The sequence below is a fragment of the Mugil cephalus genome, chromosome 11 (assembly GCF_022458985.1).
Source record: "Mugil cephalus isolate CIBA_MC_2020 chromosome 11, CIBA_Mcephalus_1.1, whole genome shotgun sequence".
Lineage (NCBI taxonomy): Eukaryota > Metazoa > Chordata > Actinopteri > Mugiliformes > Mugilidae > Mugil > Mugil cephalus.
Genome location: NC_061780.1, coordinates 11,797,138 through 11,816,498, shown reverse-complemented (window position 1 = coordinate 11,816,498; position 19,361 = coordinate 11,797,138). Strand labels below are relative to the sequence as shown.

At 43.8% G+C, this 19,361-nt stretch overlaps 1 protein-coding gene across 1 annotated transcript in view; it reads left to right on the top strand.

Annotated features, from left to right (window-relative positions):
* Positions 1 to 20: 20 nt before the first annotated feature.
* nphs1 (NPHS1 adhesion molecule, nephrin) overlaps positions 21 to 19,361 on the top strand; it is a 62,034-nt gene continuing 42,693 nt past the window's right edge. Inside the window, exons 1-2 of the mRNA XM_047597871.1 lie at positions 21 to 380; positions 3,184 to 3,438. The gene's annotated coding sequence lies outside the window, so the exon portion shown is untranslated. The remainder of the gene's footprint in view (positions 381 to 3,183; positions 3,439 to 19,361) is intronic.

Sequence of the window (19,361 nt, the reverse complement as noted above, 5' to 3'; positions counted from 1 at the left end):
TCCTCTGCGCAGGCGCATTCGTGCATTGACGCACGACCACCTAATTTAAAAGCAACACAAGCTGTGTCGCTACGTGTGTGTGAATAGTAGTTGTAACACCTGCTATGCCAACAAGGTGCAGCATATATAACCTCCATACCATGAACAAGAGAGCAATTAACTAATTACAAACAAATCTGCGACAGGAGGGGAACAGTGGCAGCATTAAATCAAGGTAGACTTATTTAAACACGTGTATTATTTTACTCACGTTATATGACTGTGTCTCCTTCCATGTGGATGAATGATCCGTGCGGTAGCGCTCCTGTTTGCGGTTAAGTTTGTTTGCCTTGCAGTTGTTGGAGTCCCAGTAGGCTAACACAAGAACACCACAGCATAAGGTGAGAGACCAGACTAACCCACCACTGTTTCGTTCAAACTGTTCCGCTATTTCATTTTTCCAAACGCATTTCCACCCCGGAAATTAAAATTATTATTTGTTTGCTTGTTTGTTTGACCAACGTGTGCTGGCCTTTGGTTGACGTCGTTATTCGCTGCCATATTGGATTTGGCTACCTGACCAGAAGGGGCGCTGTTTAACTCGAAATCTCTAAGAACACGAGGCCATCAGGAAATACTTAATGTCTGATATGCAAGACAAATATAATGTATATAAAGTTTTATTAATTGTAATGTATATTGATATCTGCCTGGCTCGTGAAGAGTCCTGTTTTTTTTTCCAGTCCTTCAGAGAAAACATTTCTGTCTCTGAGCTTGTTTCCACTGGGCTTTACTCCAACTCTGTAACTACTTTTTTTTTTCCACAAGCTTATTCAAACACACGGTGTTGAAAGGTAATGTATTATTAGTATAAATAATAATTATAACTACTTAGTGCTTATAAATATTGAAATTGGGGGAGAAAAAAAACGTCCTTCAGATGAATTAAATATTGCTGGAATAGCCAGAGTCTTTTTCTTGTTGATCAACATATTCAGTAATAATTAACCTCATGCCCACAGAACAGAAGCTTAGGTCGTGCAAAAAGGTCTTTTGTTCATTTTACATTCATTTTACTCGTGTGAAGGAAAGTAAACTGCACTAGCAATATGATTCGATTGCTTGTTTATTCATGTCATAAATCTTTTATGAATCATAACTTTTATTGGATTTAATTGTTTTTCCTCTTGATGCCATAAATGAAGGTAATGTTCCACTCCACTGCTGCATTAATCATTGTTTTGGATATTTGATATCACTGGTTTGTTTTTTGTTTTTTTTTTTCAGTTCCCTGATTAACCATACCTAATTTTACTTGGACATATGGCGGACCTATACAAAGTCAAATTCAAAACCATTATTAATTACAATGCAGCACTCACTGGGCAGAGGGTGTGATGTTTCATCATAGTTTTACAGGGATCTTTAGAGGTCAGCGTCAGTAAAGCAGCTTTGATGAATGTGATCATTTTAAATGGGGGATATGGCACTGTCTCCTCCAAAATGTGCCGTGCTTTGTTTGTCATTATACATTTTATTGCACAATGAAATTGCGTGGTCAGATGGAGGGTCAGACCTGAGCCGCCACTGTGGACCCTAAGAATCAAACCCTGTCTGCCTGGCACCAGTGCTAACCACTGTTCCATCATACATAACCAGACGCTTTTAGCTGACAGTTTTGTCCTACTGCATGGAGATCAACACCTGGCAGAAAGCAACCCTCAGACTGGTCCCAGTAAGGTCTCTGCATTATTACTGATGTGCCATTTTTTTTTTGTTTAATTTTCACAAAATGCTACTGTTGATCCGTACAAATTTCCTTTGCGCTTTGAGCGCTGCAGACTGACAACTGGCACTGTGTGAGGGTTGGGTGATCTCCCGGAAATGCAAATGAATGGTAATCTTAAGTGAGACGGAAGGGTTTGCTGTTGTGTTGCAACCACTTCATCTTTATGCTCTTTGTTCATGTGGGTAATGGTAACAAAGTGTATTCCCATAGACGTTGCCTTTAATTAGATTCCACTGAATCACACGGAGGCTAAAAGTGAACATATCCACTGGAGCTCCGGTGTGGGGAGCTCCAAAGCTTATTCACAACTGACAACTGAGGGCCTTGTGTATTTCTGCGCACATTAGCATAGTCCTCCTGAAGTTTTCCACAGTGGCGCGCATGCATGTATCTCATAAAGTGCTGCCGCATCTATCAGCGGTGGGCTGAATCTTGCATAGCTTACGATATGTCGGGTAGATGCAAGCGGCGTGCGAAAAATAAATAAAAAACCTTTCCCATGACTGTACACACCCAGACACAACCTTTTCATGCCGTTGCTTTCAGGAAGGCGATACAGGTCCATCCAGGTCTGCACTTCCAGAGAGAGCACCGTTTTTATCCAGGTGCAATCACACAGCTGTACTCTTAATGACATCATAAGTGCGCTGCACACATACAGTCACGGGAGTATCTGGGGTTTGCATGTATTGTGGATTATATGCTAACTGATCCAAAAGGGGGAAAATGCTACAAATTCAGAGTACAGTACTCTTTTACCAACAAAATAATGAAAGACACAGACAAAAAAAAAAATGTTATTACCTCTTTCGCCTGTCTTGCTGATGGGGCTGCTTGTTGACTCTCAATTAGACACTGTTTGAGCAGATTTCTCCCCCAAACAGAAAAGTCGTTTGCTGTGGGTTTTGGGTCGGCACGGGCTTCATTAGCATGAGATGCTTCATGTTGACCAGTTGGTGAATTCAAGGTCCAACAGCAACACGACTCATTATGAAATGAGAGAGGGAGAGGGGGAAAAAAAAAAACGGATGTGTGGAATCTCTGGCTATGCTCCCTGGTTATGAGTGAACTTGGCACGATTGCTTGTATGCCTCTCGGTGGCATTGTTAGACTTTTTGTATTTTTGTGTGCATTCGGGGTCTAATTTGCTGCTTGTGCTCTGTGCATTGGGCAGTGAATATGATAAGGGTGGAAGGATTCCTAAAAAAAAAAAAAAAAATCTAAATGACAGTGAATGCCGGTAGTGGCTGTGAGTTCTCCACACTGTATGTGTTTGTCAAACCTGATGTTTTTCAGGCGCCAGAGTTTATACATGCCACCACTTTATCCATTTGCCATTTGCTAATGCTCCAACCTCTCTACTCCCCCTCTCTCTCTCTCTCTCTCTCTGTATCTATCGTCTCTGTTTCTTCCAGCCTGAGTAAATGTCAGAGCAAGCTGCTGCTCTTCCCAGACCACGCCGTGGGAGACAGACCAACCTCATCGCCGTGGCAACCCTCTGTTCTGGCTCAAAGAAAGAGGCTAGGGCGGAGAAGAAAGGAACTTTTATGCCTCTGAACCCCCACTAGCTTCCTCATCCCCCCTTGTCCTTGTGCATTGTAGCCCAGGCCTGAACCATGTGGCCGAGCTCCCAGGCTTGTGTGACTGAAGAGGAGGGCTGCAATTACCAAGTGGGTGGCGAGGGATTTCTAAAATTGTGTTTAAAATGAGGCGTCGCAGACATATTGGCTGGACATCCATGGGACGTTGCTCTTTCATATACACTTTAAAAATTAATTGAATAACAGAAAAACACGCCTGTCAAGTCTGCGAGAGAAAGAAATCCTGTTGAAAACATTTCACATCGTAGGTAAAGAAAACTTCACTAGAATTACCAGCAAGGCAAGGAAATGGCACTATTAGATTTCCCAGAATACCTTCTTGGCTTGGAGCCATTGTATTTGGTTTCAATTTATACCGGCAGGAGGCTGCCTGATACCTTTCTTCTCTGGTAATGGCTTTCTTCTCCAAGCTGACTTGTCACCTCTAACAAGAAGTGTACCTTAAGGGATTTCAGTGGTCATAAGGAGAAGTCGCAGGAGCCTGGCCAAAGACTGTCACTCATATCCAGAGTAAAAACAATTTTTTTTGTGAGAGCACAATTGGTTGTGGCTCAAATCTGAGTTGCTGGACTGACAGCATTTAGCTATTACCCTCCCTGGGGGAGGAGAAGGTGGGACAAAAGTTGAGAGTGTGGCAGAAGTGAGGAACCATCTGGTCGTAGGCGAGGGGGGACCACATTTAGAAGTTTCTGCCTGTGAATTTGACCTTTTCCCATTTTCACTCCATTCTTTCCTGCAGTATTTCTTGTAGTCAAAGTTGTTTTCATTCCGTGATACCATCAAACAGACACGCACCAAACAGCCATTATATTAAAACCAGGAGAAGCAAATAATGTTGACCATCTCATGACAATACGATGTTCTACATTTGGACTTGGCATTCGTGTTGATGTTTCTTGTACCACCCGCCTAGACCAGACCAGACAACTGGACCCCATATGACGCCCCTTGATGGCAGCCGCCATCCCCAGCAGGATGCATCCTGACACACACACACACACACAAACAGTTTAAAAACAACTCAAAAACATGAAAAGTCCAAAGTCACTAGACCCCAAACGGATCAAGTGCCCATTCTCTCAACCCACAGGACACCCTCAGAAGAACCATATCCATTCTTTCATGAGTGAACTGTTTTAGAATCCTACACAATATTAGGCAGGTGGTCATAATGTTATGCCTGACGGTGTACACACATAGATCCAAGTCTTAAACTTTCTTCTTTTTTTTTTTTATAGATTTCCCTCTCAGTTTTCAGTGATGATACGTGGACACACTCAGTCCTTTCATTAGACCCTTTTCATTTCACATACACCTCCTTCATTGTTGACCACTGTCTATTTCACCTTGTTGTGGCCAAACTTGTTGACATTCTGTCAGTGTGTGTCCATGTACAACTTGTAAAAAGGTCACGGTGCCGCCATCAAAATACACACAACGCACAGGTGCGAATGATGCATGTAAATGTACAAATTCGCATGTTGGTCTTGGAGCCGTGCCAGTAATCGTCCGTGATTACACATATGCTCTTGCATGTGCCCTCGTTAGAACTCATATGCTGCGTACATGCGGCTGTAGAGGAGAAGGCTTGTCGCGGGGGCAGTGGCAGGTGCGTCTATCAGAATTTCCATGTGAGGTGGCCTGTTTTTTTGTGATCTTGATCCCGGTACGTTCTTGAATGTGTGCGTTTGCGTGCGTGCATTTTTGTAAGCATGTGCGTGTGTGTGCATAATACTGTTTTCTGCTCGGCTGGCTGTGCCGGTGTGTTCGGGTTGCACATGACCCTGGCTCCGCTGGGAGGTCCGTGTCTTTCATGTCCCCTGTTCAGTTCTGCCTCAAATTTGGGTCAAAGGATAAAAGAATAACCCATATTCGCCGTGACGCTAACACGCACTGACACTGGCCATTCTAAAAAAAAAACTTTTAAAATCCGCCTTATGTGTCTGCCAACCCATTGTCCTAAGTGTAGATGCTCTCACCTCTCTTGATAAACAACAGTTATTTGCTGTAGCGATTACTCATCTAGTCCTCCTTCATTGAACACTTCCCTTGGTTTTGTTTTTCGTTTTTTGACCTTGCATACACCAGATGAGAATGCTGTATTTACTAGTCAGCACCAAGTTGATTAGGAACGCTGTGGCTCAGAGTCTCCTGGCATCTCTTTGTCTGCCCATTTCTCTCTTGCACTCTTTTTTTTCCCTCCCCTCCCTTCTCCTCTCGTAGACTTTCACACTCTCAGTAAGCCTCTCCAACAATACTGATGCTCTGGACCAGCTTCAACCCACAGAGGAGGAAGGAGCCATGCTGGGGCATTTGTGCGCGTCAATGTGTGTGCAAGCATTCATCGGTGTGTGTGTGTTTGTGTGTGTGTGTGTGTGTGTGGGGCAGTTACGGAAGATAGTCCTTGCCAAAAGAACACAGTGAGCATCCGTAGTCCCCTGCGTTTCTGAGTAGTGGATGTCATTGACATCTTTTCTTTCTCTAATAGAAAAAGAAAAAAGACTAAGGGGAAGCAGGGAATTGTTTCTGCACAGGGACACCCTGCCTCTCTCATAACTTCAACCCTGCGTCCCACAGGCTTGCAGAAGGACAGTGAGTATGGTTGCTGTTAAGACCCACTGCCGGTCATAGATAAAGGCTGAAGACCTCCTACTAGCAGTGGGGCACAACCATCTGGGAGGACCACTTGCAGTGAATTATATCCATGCCGCCTCCTGCCGCGCTCCCCCGTACTCACACATGCACAACATCTTCAAAGTCCACGCTGGGAGAGTGAGAGCGGAGTCAGATTGATGGAGAAGTCCACTTGGCACACTTTTTTGTCTCCGGCATCTTTTTTTGTTTTTTTAAATCTCGGACACCTCCCTCTCACCCCCCCCCCCTTTTTCACTCCCAACAGTTCGCGCATTCTTTTTCCACCACCTCCTCGTCTCTTTACTCCACAGATCAGTGCTTTGTTCCTGCGCTGTTCCCCGTTAATGGAAAATGGGTTTTTACTTGTGTGAACAGTGCTGGGCCTGTAATGACAAAAGTGTGCTTTTCTCTGTCGGTCAGCATGTTACATCAGACGGAAGAGAGTGCATGCCACTGTGTGCCCTGGTTAATGTGCTAGCACATGTGAGAGGATACGCTTTGCTCAATCGCCGCTTCCGTGCCTCTCAGAAATTGTGAACATGCTAGTCCTCGGTTGTTCCAGCTGTGTGCAGCTCCTTGGTTTGCTTGTTTGTGCAACCAGTAGCTCAATATGTTTTTTTCGCGCTAACCTACCGTGTACTTTCTGTTTATCATGACCCAGGCTGTGCAGATATGCAAATCTCAACATAAAGACCCTCTGTAGTGCGTGCGGGCTTGATTATTTAAACAGCACCAGATTATCAACAAAGACTTGTCTCCACACAAACCTAAAGAGACTGTTTTCTTATTCAAAGCAGGAATATTTCACTTGCATCCCTACAGCATTGCCCCAAACCACCAGCATTAGTCGGCAGTATGATTAAATGAAGCTCTTATTTTTCAGTATTAATGAGATGCATAAGCAACTCAGCACTGATAGCTACTCTCTCATATGCTTACACATCTGGCATAATGGCCTGTTTTAAGTGCATAGGGTTCTAACGCATGCTTTATGGTATCACACTGATGGTAAACCTTACTTTTTTATCATTTGTGAACTTGTGTGTCGGCATCATTGTGCAGTTATACCACCAAACCTCTAGTCGCAGTGGGATTTCCACGCCTTTTGTGTAGAGTTTGTTCGTGCACTTTAAACAATGGAATGGAACAATGGAGCTGAGCTAATAAATGTTGAACTACTTTTCTTTTTAAAGAGTAGATGGTATGTGCGACAGCTGAACCGAGTGAGAAAGAAATGCATTTTGGACCAATCACAGTTGCCGTCTGCATCACTGTGGTGTGTAGATACATTCCTAGGCTACATGCTACTCTGTTTCTGTAAACATTATTTTATTCATAATTGAATGTGTTGAAAAATGAATGCATGGCTTTACGTCAATTTCAGTGTGTTTTTTATTTTATTTTTATTTTCATGTGCATGCTGGTGACGCCCCCATTGATCACATCAGTTGTTCTGGCAGAGCACGGATGTCGATGTACAAGCCGTAGTTGGAATTCTAAAGAGAGGACAGATATAGGTATGAATCTCTATCCGTTCAGTTTCAGGTCTTTACCAGCAGAACCGAGAGGAGTGAGACCCCGAGCCATCCTGGGAAATTACCCTGTCGACAGACGGCACGTTGAGACTTCGTTAGCGCAAGCACCCAACCTAGAGCCTCTCCAGCCTGATCGAACAGAGCAACTCTCCATGACAGAGCAAACAAAGCAGAATCACACGGATGATGAGGATTTTTTTTTTTTTTTTTTTTTTTTTTTTATACATGGGATTAAAACGTTGCAAATCGGTGGCTTTGTTCATGTACACTCACTTGCTAGTTCATTAGGTACGCTAGTGAATGCATTCCAACAGTCCTGCAGTGAGTCTTAGCTTCATGAAGGTTGTGATGTTCAGCGTTTGTGTAAAATGTGTAACTGAGAGCTGTTTATTCATCTTTTCAATTTGGAGGCTGTGGTTTGTAGTTGAATGGTATTCTGTGTAAGGTATTATCCCATATGTTTCTATTATTTTGACAGCCTCATTTTAGTCAGTGAGCTAGGTTAAATAACTGAACGCTTTTGTGTTTATTTCAATGGAGTTTAACAGCACCACAAACTGTATCCTCCATCCTTACACTGTTTCAACATTATAGCAGCCATGAAGGGGATTTAGTGCAGGGCTGTTAGAATGCATTTATATTCACTAGTGTACCTAGTGAACTGGCAAGTGAGTGTATGTTTTCACCTCTGAGTGAGCAAGTGGAATTGTTTTAATTATGCATGTATATATTTAGTGTGTGTGTGTGTGTGTGTGTTTGTGTCAACTTACTTTAAAAGTGCTTATATCAGTGCACACTGTATAATGCATGTGTGTGTTTGTATAACCGCGCCGTGTTTGAATGTGTGCGCCTTGAGTCTGGCTGGTGTGTGCGTTTCTTTGTGGCAGTGAAGAATGTCTGTGTTGAGGAGAGGGAAGAAGCAGAGAAGAGGTATAAGTCAGAGACTGCAAGTAAACAACCCGCAGTAGCTACAGTAAGTGTCAGTTTTCCTGCCTCTCTTCCGCTGCTTCCCTGCCTTCCCCCTTTACTTTTCAGTCCTGTGCGTAAACAAACACACTCAACGGTTGTGCTGCCAAGTTCCTGAAGAACTCGCTCAGCAAACTTCATTTGGGCCTCTCCTTAGCTTTTTTGTGCCCGCATTGATAATTGAATTGACTATCGCCATGTAATCAATTAGGTTGTTCATCCCCGGCTCTGAATCAAACAGTTAATTGGCTTGTGCCACAGAGAGCCTGAGACGGAAAGCAGACTGGTGCAGGAGGCACTGTTGGATTACTACGGATGGGCTCCCGGACCTATTTGCATTGTGTCTGACTTTAAGTCGTTGATTGCCTTTCTGGTTCGGAAATTGCTTGGGTGTGAGGGGCACACGTGTTGAGATTGGACCTCGGTGACAAATCCTGCCTGTTTTAGCGAGGAGATCAAGAATAGATGTAGAGAACACACAGCTGGTTATCTCTTTGCTTTGATCACAATCTTTCAGACAGATGCATGCAGGTTTCTCTTCCATTAAACCTCCTTTGTTACTTTTTATCCAACATCCGGAAAAATTCTTTGCCACCTGCAGTCAGCGCTGCTTTGTGTGAGCACACAGAGAGCAAAGCATTTCAAGTCCAAACAACCCTGCAGTATTGATCCACCTCACACCTTATTCCATTTTGTCCTCTAAAACATGCCTTTTCACTCGGTTGATTTCTATTCAAAGCTATCCAGTGAGACCTGTGTCAATGGGGAAGCTTGACTTCATTCCATAGCTCTGGAAACCCCCTGGGGACGAAGCATAGGCTGCTAGACCATGACAGGCAGGGGGCTAATAGGCCGGATAGAATTGGATAAAAGAAGAGTGGGGGGTTGTTTTAAAAAAGTTTTAAGACCAGGACACCGCCATCTGCTTTTGTGGTGATGAGCATCAAAGCCTGAAGGAGCTCTGTTGGGTCCCTCTTTCAGATGGCCGTCCTACATATGGGCTTCATATTTCACCAGGACAGACAGTCAGCAAGGCCCATTGGGCCACTGCCGAGGCCGCTATTCTGTCTCCCTGCATGGTTCCCAGCCTTTGAGAAGAGCAGCCAGATTACTTTTATTTCTCTTGAGAGACGTGGCTAATAAATGACCAGGCTTGACCCAGAGGAGTTGGGCCTGTACCCCCACCTCACTAAACGAAGGTACGGCAGAAGAAGGGCTCTGTGGGTATGTCACTGTTGAGAAAAAGGCTAGAGAAATGGGTCAATGCATGGCTCCAACGACATGCTCCCAGGGTGATTAATTATTAAAGTGCCTAATACTACATTTGCCTGGCAGCACCGAGGGCCTCAGTCCACATTGGTGGCACCGTAACAATAATCAGCCCTGCTGCATCTTTTATGTCTATCTAGCCCCTCTTCCCTTCTCCCCCGTTTCCATTGCTTCCCCCTAATTCCCACTGTTGTTGTTATTTTGCCCTTACGGATTTCTCTCGCCCCTTTCTTCCTCTCCCAGTTGACAAACACGGGCCTCATTATCAAATTATGCCTTCTCACCCGTTGTCTCTCCCCATCTCTGTCCCGTCTTTCCTCTGGCTCTTTCAGCCCCTTCTCCGGTTTCCCATCTGATAGTAGGCTCTATCTATAAGGGAGGCAAGGGGATAAGTGCACACCTTGATGAGAAATGTGAAGGCCAGACACGTATAATAACGGCGCTGAATGAAACCAGACACTCTTCTCTAACTCTGCTTCTCCTTCGCATTTTGCTTAGGCTTCGCCTGCCTCGAGGTAGCATATGGCATTCTCTCAGACTGCTGGACTTGTTGGCCTCCCACACAACAGTGTGCATCCATCTCTCCCTCACTCACAGCTCCGTTATGGGCTCTCCAACAGTTATTTTCTCCCATACCCTCCTCCCTCGATGCTGTGCACAGCCCCGTCCCTCCACATTCTATTTCACACAGCCACACTTCAGTGACGCTCACCGCAGAGATGGCTCGGGTCTGGCAGTTGGTGAGAGGAGGGCGGTCGAGTCTGGAAGGCACAGTCATTAGTTAAATATTAGCCAGACTGTGCTCTATTCCCCCAACATCCAGGGGAGGGGTGCAAGAGTCATACCCTTCCAAAAACAATGGGCCATAAGGGGATGGCTTTGTGCCCCCGTTCTCAGATATACAGTATGTTCAGACACACAGACCTGCATCGCTTCCAAACTCATACAGATGGTGTTTTTTTTCTTCTTTTTTTCTTGTATCTTCAACCATACATCACGTCCCTTGTGAGGTGTGTTAACAACAATGAATGTGGGCGCGCACAACAATCGGCAAGGCCCGCAATTACACAGCTGAGAACATGACCAGACACGGTGGCTGTGCGCTGTGTCTGATGACGTACCAGTCGTGGGACGGGGACAACAAAAAAAAAAAGTTAGAAAGCACAGCAAAGTTGAACAGATGGCTGCACACAGGGAACGATGTGTAAGCACATATTTACTGCAGTTGTTTATATTATGGCCAGGGGAAAGTGAAACCAAATTTGGTTCTCGCTGAAAGTCACTGTCAGGCGGCAGATATACAGAGGCAGATAACGCTTCCTTGGGTATTTCTGTCACGGAGCCGTGGCGTCTTTAAATTATGTTTGAGTGGTTGTTTTATGTTTCTGAGCTGAAGTTTCTGGTCAACCATAAGCCACTGAATCTTCCTCGAAACGGCCGTTCAGAAGGGGGAAAAAAACACTGTTAAGATAAAGAGGGTTTTTGTTTATACTTTGTGTTGCCTCTGGATGAAGACGGATTCTTTGGTGATTTTAATGAGAACACTGTGGATATCGCATCGGTCAGAGTTTCAGATCGTAGCTCGAAGTGATGCCCTGTCCATATTATTCACTTAGTATGTGTGCGCATGTGTGTGTCTCCAAGGCATGGTGTATGGTGTGCGTAGCTTGCACATGTGGTGCACAGGGTTCGTGCTGTTTGTGTGGTGAAGGGCGTGTGGAATTCATGCTGTGAGACTCAGAGATCATCTCTGCTCTGCCCAGGAAGCCTCTGGTCAGACAACAGCTATCTCTGCACACTGCCTCTCTTCTCATTTTGTTCCGCTGCCTTCCTTCTCCTAAGCCTCCCTCCTGTCTGTTGTCTTCACTCCAAATGTGAGGATAGTATTCAGCGTATGAGAACATCGTTAAATGAGCTACAAAAAAAAGCTAATACTTCACAACATTATTAATACGACATTTACACTGAAATTCTAAAGAAGTAAACCTGTTTCTCCCTGTGAAAAAACTCATCAGCCCATGTTCTCACAGATTTTCATCTCATTTCATATCTTTGTTTTTATTTTAACCTTATACTTTTTTTTTTTTTTTAGCACCTTCATAATGTCTGATGGTCACATGTTGCTGGAGAACCGAAAGCAGACGGGTCTAACGTCGGAAACTGTCTGATCCGTAACTTTGTAGTCCGAAGTCAAGTTATCTTGGTGCACCTAAGCAGTCATGTCATGTTATTTTATATCTTGTTGTTGTTGTTGTTGGCTTCTTTTCATTGAAGGAAGGTGCTTGAGGTCAGGCTTTTCAGTTGATGATGAAATAGTCCACATTTTCAGATCCACAGTGAGTGACCAAATCACAGTTTTCCCTATCTCAGGTAGAGGAAATAGACAGACAGCTAGATACACACATACATAGATAGATAGATAGAAACACACCGATTCATGGTGCCTCACCCATATGTTTCCACCCCTGCTCTTTATTTTTCCATAGAATCCCCACTAGGGCAAACTGGGCAGGCAGGTGTGAGCAATTAGTCTCATTCGGTAATGTACTCGCCGGCTCTCAGGTCTTTTCTCTCTCTCTCGCTCTCTCTCGAGTCCCAGACGGGTCCATCGGGCAGGCAAAAGTGCAATTAGTTCAATTTGGTAGCATTGATTCATCAAACAGCAAACCGTAATATATATTCTTACTGCACAGACCTCACATTGGTGCAGGTGGTGAGGATGGCACTTATTTTGTTTTCCAACACTTCTGAAGTTTACCCCAATTACCAGTAGATTACTGCAATGACACACATTTGTTACCTCAGGTTGCTACTATATCCAGAGGCTCACACCCAGAATAGATAAAATAAGCAATTGTTTTGGGTCCCACGAACAAAATTACTAGACCTTATACAGGGCCCCAGGTGGCTACCTTTAGACACCCTTAAGTCTCTTAAACTGTGGGTCTTCAGCAGAGGGTCTGAAACCCCTAGGAGGTCTGCAGAGGTACTGCAGGGGGGAAAATCTTTGCTTGATTAGACATTGTTTGTATATATATATATTTTTTAATTAATGCATATTAAATTCACATTAACATGAATCCAAAATATTTTAGTAAAGGGATAAACGGAGGCTTTCTTTCAGCACTTCACTCATTCATACGGGAGCTGTCTCAACAGCGCACCGTCTCACACTATACCTGTCAATCTAAACTTCCCGTACGCAGCAGGCCCCAGCTCCTGTCGCTTCTGAGCCAATCACGCTCCCGCATATTACACGTTGACTCTGTCAGGTTCCCCACAATTGGCCGAGAGTCTATCCAGTCTCCACGAAATCCCAAATGCAGGCTGCCATGTTGATGTCAGGTTCTCCGATCTACTGCGCAGTTCATAATGCCGTGGGACGCTGACTGCGTAGATACAGCACAGTGCAGTACCAGTTAGACCTGATCAGATCCTGTTTGCATCGGAGCTAATATATGTGACTGTTGACTTACTAAAATCACTGCAATGAAAGAAGAGGAGAATATGTCTGAGGAGACAACTGAAGTACAAATAACATTTAAGAGCTGGGCAGAGCAGCAGGTGAAATCTGATAAACAGAGCAGTTATTTTCCACATGACCACCAAGACACATATTAGAAGATCGTAATTACCAATTGAAATTAATTTGGATGTAGTATTACTAGAGGAAAGTTGTCTGGTTGTGAATAGGGAGCAGAGCCAGGGTTTTTCAGGTGATGGTGTCCAGCAGACATTTGTGGTATTGCGTTTTAAGCCATTTCCATATTGTCTTTGGCACTAAGCTGGGGGCTCCATCCAAAAAACAAAAAAACAAGCTAAAGCTTAACAAATAACACGTATGATAAATCCACGCAAAAGCTGAAATATATTAAAATCTTATCATGGTTTTACCGCGTATTGGCTAGCCCCGGTGACTTCCAGACGGCTCCACATTTTACTCTCAGATCTATGACTTCCGCAATTACAAATATTTAAGCGTATGGAATGTTTTTTCAGCAGCCTACATTTTTCAAAGCCAGACGAGCCTTAAGCGTATAGCACATGTGCAAAAGAGGAGGGGCCGATGGTTACCCCATTCACAGTAATTGAGGTGCAATCCCTTGCCCATATGGCACGTATTTTCCATGCAAGCGCGCACACTTAATAGCATCTCCGTACACACATGTTCATAACCCTTTCATCAATTAGTGTTTGGACTGCACAGAAATGTCAGCTGGTAGCACTCAGAAACCCTCCAATTTCTTTTCTCACATACACAGTCAGCTAACACTAAATCTCCTCTCCTGCCCCCAACATCTCCCGTACAATTTGTAGATTGGGCATAACTCTGCCGACAAAATAAATAAATAAAACATGTTGGACAGATTAACCTAACCTGAACTCACATGATTGAAATAGTACACGGGGAAATATCTAAAAATGTTCAGATTTCTTGCCACGTGTGGCCTCTTAAAATGCATATACCTCTCCTTGTCTGTAAATGAACCCTAACCACCTACCCAGAGCTCCCCCTCTAACCACCTTGCCGGATCAGGAATGCATAGACACGTTCAGCCCATAATGTTCTTACCATTTGCGCTGTTTATGCAGCCCTCACACTCATTTAAATAACCTTGATTATTCTATTTCATACTGTGTGTGTGTGTGTGTGTGTGTGTGCGCACATATGTGTGTGTCTGTGTGTGTAAGTGGGTGCATGAGATCGAGACAGTTTAATGTCGAGGTCCTTGGCTCTTTTAATTTCTGTCGATTATGACAGCATGTGCAGCCTGGCTTATTTGTTATTATATCATAATGTATGTGTTTATTTTAATAAGGCTCATAATGAATGAAACCATTAGAGTGTTGAATTCAGGAAAGTACAGGCGGAACAGCACTGATTGCCCATTCAGGTTTTCCACCCCGTTCTCTTAAAGGGGGTGCGCTGCGGAGCGGTGGAGGTCTCAGGACTGATTCACATTATAATTAGAAAAATCCAACCATCCTGAAAGGGAAGCATTGCATGTCCGCGCTTGTTATTCTCGCTGAAAAAAAAACAAAAAAAAAAACTTCACAGTTCTGTGCCTCAACCTTTCACAGCAGCAACAAAAACATTAATCAGAAGTTATTCAGTCTAAAAACTGTTTATCTTTGGTCCATTTTCAGCTTTTGTGCAATTCGCACTGTTCAGGACCTGTAATGATGCGAGCAGACACCGGAAATAAATAATAATTTATTTATTTATTTAATCAAATTATAAGTTATCCATCACACATACAGTATATCCTCCAATGATGTTCGGTACACAGTGCGTTTAAAATGAGATCACATGTGTAACAGGATTGCAAACAGCGTTCACTGCAGCTTTAATCAGCCCAGTCTCCTTTGTCTCTGCGAGTTTTCTCACACTTTTGCAATTAAGCAAGAATTTCTTTTGAAGTTGATTGGCCCCTTCCCTCTCATTGCTTTTGTCTGTAGTTATTTAAATGAGAGCGTAGTGACCTGGCATACCACCCTGTATTGTGCCTGCTGAGTTTATACCACTGCTATAGAGCATAAACAAAGACTGTTTAATTAGGTGCCTTGTGCTTTATTAGTCCTTAACTCATACTTAACACAAATGCATACACACACACACACACACTGCCTTTGCTATATTCTGTGCTTATTGAATAGTAAGGCGCTTGCTTGGCCTTAACCAAGAATTGTTAAACTGCAATGAAGTGAAGCTTGTGTGTGTGTGTGCACACAGTGGTATTTGTGTGATTATCCTTCTTTTGGAAGATGACCAAGCGGAAGAGCTTGTTAAGAAAAATGTTTTCTTGGCTAAGAATCAGCAGCTTTTTTGCTAAGTGGACTTTTTTGTCAGGATAACAAAGAGAAGTGGAGATGGGCAACATTTAAAATCTTAAACTGGGGAAACCAGTTCCATCTTTTAAGCATATTCAGGCTTGTGCAGATACCCTATAACTTAACTCAGCTCCCCCCCCCCAACGTGGCTCCATCCATTGTCCCCCTTTGACAACTTTGCCCCGGCAGACTCTTTAGGGTCGGTCACCATGGAGACCCACCCTCAAGTGGCACGGGAGCGGTGCGGGTCAGGGGAGGTCAAGCCGAGGGACTGTTTTGGCAAACGGAGCACGCTTCATTAGGCCTTTTGGCTTTGGGTTCATTAAAACTGCAGGAGAGGACATTCCAGGAGACTCTATTAACCAGGCAGTCTCGTGACACGCTGTCAGGCCAACAGATTTCCAACATATTGTGTTAAATCAGCGTGCCCCCCTTCCCGGCACACAAACACAAAGACACACAATACATGCTTGCACACAGACAAAAAACGAATGTAGACTTCACATACACATGTGCAAACAGTCTTGTAATCGCCTGCATATGCACACGCGCACGCTTGCTGGACTCCCAACGTCTTCCACGGGCGTCTTCATTGCCTCGCACCTTCCCTCGCACAATAGCCTCCATCTGTTGGCCCGCTCAACTTTCCCTGGCGGCCCTCTGGGGGTTGTGTGTCGGCTGGTGTAGGGAACCACAGTCGCCCTGTCATTGCTCCTCTGACACCTTCAGATCAAAATAGATGTTCAGGAGGAAGGCAGCCGTGGGAGTGGATGAATGATTTTTTGGGGGGAGTTCACTTGAAAGAAGGAAAATAAATACATTTTGTGAAGGATGAAGTGTTGCAGAAGTAGGAGCGGTTATGGCTAAGCTAATTACGACAGAGTGACTGGGCGGGGGGGAGATTGAATGGATGGAAATGAAGTGATCGATGTCTGAGGAGAAGAATAAAAGAAAGACACATGCCCTGCAAGCCAACTGCACTCCATATATTAAAGTTATTGCTCGAGTGGCACACACGCCAGATAATGTGGCTAAAACGACCATCAGATTGAGCCACGAGATATAAGTAAATCAAAATACTTTGCTTGAATCAAAATGCAAGCTATGGCACTTCAGAGAGAGCCTGTGAGATCAGTGCTTTTAGCCGTCCGCTGCATAAGCAGGTATAACTGGATTATCGTTGTGTTTCGGCTGGCAGGCCTTATCATGTAGCCTCTATGGTTGGTCAGTTCAAACTGGGCAGATTACAGTTTGCAGAGAAGAGGTTTAGCCTCGTTTGGAACTCTGATATGTTAATTAAAGTGGATTTTCTGAAAATGGGACGGGCAGGACGGCTAACTCCACCTCGACAAAGCTTTAAGCCCATCTGTTGGCAGAGGTGTATTTTGGCCTGTTTTTTTCTACCCCTTTTTTGTATTTTGGACATCTATCCCTGTGAGAACCAATTTGAGCCTTTCAGAATGAGGACATATTTGTGGAGTGAGGCCATTCTGGTTTGCGAGGGGTTTTGCAAGAGGCGGTTCTGAAAAAACATAAGGGTCCGGGATATTCCTCGTTCTGTTCCAAATGTTAGGACGGCCCCACAAATTAATATATTTTCAGTCATACATGTGTTATATAGACCAGGGGTATTCAACGTTTTTCAGGCCAAGGACCCCCAAATTGTGTTCAATATGTGTTCTTTATTAAACTTGGAATAGTGCTGTTTATAAAAATACATTATTATTATCATGTTTCATTCAATATTAAGCTGTTCAGATAATACATTATTTCCTCATCTCGAACATGTGCAATAATAGGGTAGCCGTGCAACTGCCTAAACATAAACAATCTTGACATAAACATACCTAACTGGTGTATTGACAGATAAAGAAAATAACATTAGAGATTCAAGTTTTAACTTGAAACATGGCTAAACGTAGTGGGGACAATGAATCACCAGGCCATTTTGCCAAAACATATATATGTATGTATATAAAATGTCTAATCAACCGAAGATTTCATGACCCCCTGCAGTACCTCTGCGTACCCCCTAGGGGTCGCAAACCCCCTGTTGAAGACCTATGATATAGACAATTTGAAGTAGTCAGTGACTTTTCGGCAATAAAAGTTGTTTTGTGCAACAGTTAAAGTTGAAGAAATGTGAGACAAGCAAGTGTTTCATCTTGCCACACATAAATAGAAGGACAGTTTATTAAAAACTTTGCAGTGTAAGGTTCTCTGAATTTTAAAGGCTTAGTCACATCTCACCGATTCACAGAAGACGTGCTGTTATAAAGAGTAAGAGCAAGATCATAGACTGACTTCAAGCTACGTGAAGGCGAACTGATGCACGAGTGCGGCTGGTTTCAACACTTTCACCCACTTATTATTACTTCTTAGTGTATGTTGGTAAATTTGACCGTTATAGTAATGTAGGAAGGTTAATCTCTTTTTTAAAATTTTTTATTGTGTTTCTTCCAGCAGCTCATTTCAACAGCCTTTTACTGCACAAAGCAAAAGCATCACTTTGAGATAAAAACAGTAAGGTAAGGTGTACCTTTATTGATCTTACACGGGATATATCTGAAGGCAGGGGAGAGTGAAAATCAAGAAAGAAATGACCAACAAATCAGTGGTAGTGCACAAAATAAGACAAAATTATATCACATCAACTGCCAGAACAGTGCTGAATCACGAACAAAATAACTTCGCGGCTCTCAGACTTTTTCTGTAATGAATTGAAATCATGTCTAAACTATGGCTACTTGGCCTTGAGAGTCGGGTTGAGATGACACAACCTCCCCTGAGGGCGGGATCGTCACAAAAGATGTAAACTTGAATCGCCGAATAACCCGATTCAGTTTGTAGTAAGAACACCCCTTTATTCTCAGGTACAAATTGCAAAATCTTCACCTCTGCGGTGAAACTAATGATGTGAGGGAGGGCAGAGGAGGAATGAGACACCTGACCCGAGCTGGAGCTGCGGCTGAAGGTCGGTAGAAAAATAATTCCGTGTTGTTTCTTTCTTGGAATATTTGGAAACCCTGAGATGTTTGTGGGCTACATTAGTATGCATGTGTGCACGTCTCGTATACTAATGTGGGTGTATTTCTTAACAGCAGAACATAAATTATAAAACACAAAGGTTTTGTTATTAAAGTACCCTTTTATTGCCTAATAGCTTTTGTTAAAGGCTTGCTTCGGATCCATTCAATATTGTTTTTTTTTCTTTCTTTTTTTTCCCCACGCCTTGTTTTTGCCCCCATTTTTAGCTCGCCCAGATTTAGCTCCGTTTCATCCTCTAATCCTTCTGTTTTGTTAGTGACACTGGGAGAACAGCCTGGGCTGTGTGGCTCAGCCCTGCCTGTCAAAGCCTATAACATCTCTCACCAGGATCTGGTTATTGCCTGAGCTCTGTGTATCTTTATATTGAATTGCTTGTGATAGGAGGCTCTGGTGTCATGTAGGGTTTGTGTGTGCACGTGTGCGGGGCCTCCGTGCGCACGCGTCGGCGCGCGCGCTTATTGCACACGGATCAGGTGGTCGCGAATGAGGGAAATGGGACGCACGAGGGTGGATACAACAATTGTCTTTTCTGACCTCGGATTTCAATATCGTCCCCTCGCGCCCCCAACTCGCACGCACACACACGCGCTTTCTACCGCCGCACTCCCCGCTTTGCTAATCCATTCGTCCATCACCACAGAGGGTTGATAGATGGGGCAGCGGAGACGGCAAATGTAAAAGTTTGTGGGCCGTGGACGGCGAGCTCGG